Source organism: Pteropus vampyrus, unplaced genomic scaffold (genome assembly GCF_000151845.1).
Source record: "Pteropus vampyrus isolate Shadow unplaced genomic scaffold, Pvam_2.0 Scaffold68, whole genome shotgun sequence".
Taxonomy (NCBI): Eukaryota; Metazoa; Chordata; class Mammalia; order Chiroptera; family Pteropodidae; genus Pteropus; species Pteropus vampyrus.
Genome location: NW_011888849.1, coordinates 7,538,607 through 7,541,096, shown reverse-complemented (window position 1 = coordinate 7,541,096; position 2,490 = coordinate 7,538,607). Strand labels below are relative to the sequence as shown.

At 32.5% G+C, this 2,490-nt stretch overlaps 1 pseudogene; it reads left to right on the top strand.

Annotated features, from left to right (window-relative positions):
- Positions 1-270: 270 nt before the first annotated feature.
- On the top strand, positions 271-389 carry LOC111740854 (annotated as a pseudogene).
- The last annotated feature ends 2,101 nt before the right edge of the window (positions 390-2,490 follow it).

Here is a 2,490-nt window from a genome sequence, read left to right as displayed (position 1 = left end):
TTTAAAAATTTATATTTGTCAGAGTTATAGGTTCAAGGACATGACACTGAAGTATGTGCTCTTCTCAAACACATCAAGAAGTTCTCTAGTAAATGAAGTGAACTTAGAGTGATCTACTGAGTGATCAGCCACGAGACACGGGACAGTTATGAAAATTGCACCTGAACCTCTCAAAACTGCTTTACTTTCTGAAGACTGAATCTATTCCACAATTGAAGCAATCAGAGGTCTTTAAATAATTACATCTATAAGATTTAATAATCAGGACTCATCTATAGCCATGCCACCCTAAACAAGCCCAATCTTGTCTGATCTCAGAAGCTAAGCAGGGTCGGGCCTGGTTAGTACTTGGATGGGAGACCACCTAGGAAGACCAGGTGCTGTAGGCATAAAAAACAAAAATAAAAAAATAAGAGATTGTATGCTGACAAGGTCCTTGCAATCTGTGAGGTCAATCAAGTGTTGCTTCACCTAAAAATAATAATAATAATAATAATCAGTGCTCAAGCTTCTATTTCATAATGTATTCATTCTCAAAAGTTTACTAAGCATTCACTGTGTTCAAAATTCTTTTACATGTGTATATGACACAGTCCTCCCCCAAGAAAAGCTAAACAAATATATGGCACAAGTTAGAAAATAAGTGCCATGTAGATAGTTCAGAGTTTGGTGGAAGTTCAAAAAAATAAGAATGTGACAAGGGTAATTTGTTTCCTTGTTATTTTTTTTTCTTTTTTAATACTAAATTACCAAACATTATAGCTGATAATAAAGTTACACATTTTTGTAAATTACTGAAAACACCCATTTTTAATAAATTAGAGATCATTGAGATTTGTTCTAATGAAGACATGGAACAATTTTTAGTTATTGCTGCCTTTTTTTCTGATGGAGTAAATGCAGCATTCAAAAGTATCTAACTTGCCAAAAAAGATGAAAAAATCTCTGACATTGAGATGTGCTTGTTTCAAACTTTTTCTCCAAAAAAATAAAACCCCATAATTAGTACCCAGAATAGAAGAAACTCTGCTCTTGAAGTACCTCACTATTTAGCCTGAAACCAGACTCTCAAGACAATTTTTTAAAGGCATATTTTTAAAACTGTGTATGGATTTTGTATGGTATTTTGGAATATATTTCTTTTGTGTTAAAATATGCTCTACCAGCTGATAATGCAAAATCGATATTCAATGAAGGCGTACCATCATTTCAGACCTGGCCTAACTTCCAGCCCAGAAAAAAATTGCTCTTAGAAATATGTGCATCTCAGTTATAAAGCAACACATTAAAGAGAGGCATTAGATCGATGCAACTATTTTTTCTCATAAAAATTAATGTGCTCTATAAAATTGAGACTACTTTTATAGCATTTATTGAAGAAAAAAAAATTATTGGATTGGCTATTTTAAGGTCAACCTCAGACTAGCAACTGAATGACTCCAAGTGGTAATCCAACCCACACTTGTTATATGACCGTGAACAAGCCAAACGGGCTGTGGCCATGATTATGTATACAAACCGCCTACGTGGGGTGTCATGTCAAGGTCAACGTGTTTATGCCAGCCAGTTTTGTTATGCATGTAGAACTCCACACAGTTGTTCCGTGTATGGCACTTGGAGTGGATGCCAGCACAACTGTAACGAATAGACTGCCAGAAAGCGGATACCCATATATTTTGAGTTGAGGCAATTATAGGAATTAAACAAATAAAAAACATCTATGTAACAAAGACTAGCAGTCTGGATGAACTATATAATTGATCATATACTTGAAGTAACTGTTAAAACATCCAACACAGATTATTTCGTAAATAGGACATTTCTCTCAACTAATATGTATTTTTCAATGAAAATAATATAAGCCCAGGAGATATTATATAATCTAACATTAAACTTTTTCTTAATAAATTAATATGAAAGAGCAATTGAAATTTTAAAATTTTAGCAACCTTAAAAATTATTGCATAGAAGTCACACATTGGCAAAATCTGGTTCATAATATAATATAATTTTCATATAAAATATGAATTCTTAAAAGAAAGGAAAGCTCTTAAGCAATTATGATATTTCTCAGTAAGATAAATGCATTTATATTATTTACTTCATTTTCAATCTATGCTTCAATACATTTTAATTTTGCCTGAAAACATGACGCAAACCCAAAACTGCTGTGGAACAGTCCATAGAACCTAACCCAGAAATTCTCATCATACCGCTGATAATTCCGCACATATCTATCAGCCCTCTTTCAAGGCGTGAGGTCTGAGGTTATATCTTTATAAAGTCAAATAAGTGAAAGGATTGGCTGACTTAGTAAAGGAAAAAAATCAGGCAAAATAATCTGTAATTGTATCTTTCATTTTTATGTCTGAAAAATATACTGAGAAATATAACATCTAGGGACATTGATACTGGTATTTAGTATTAAAATTAGAGGATATTTAGAACTCTGGTTTTCAATATTCTTCATATACTATGTAAAAATATGGA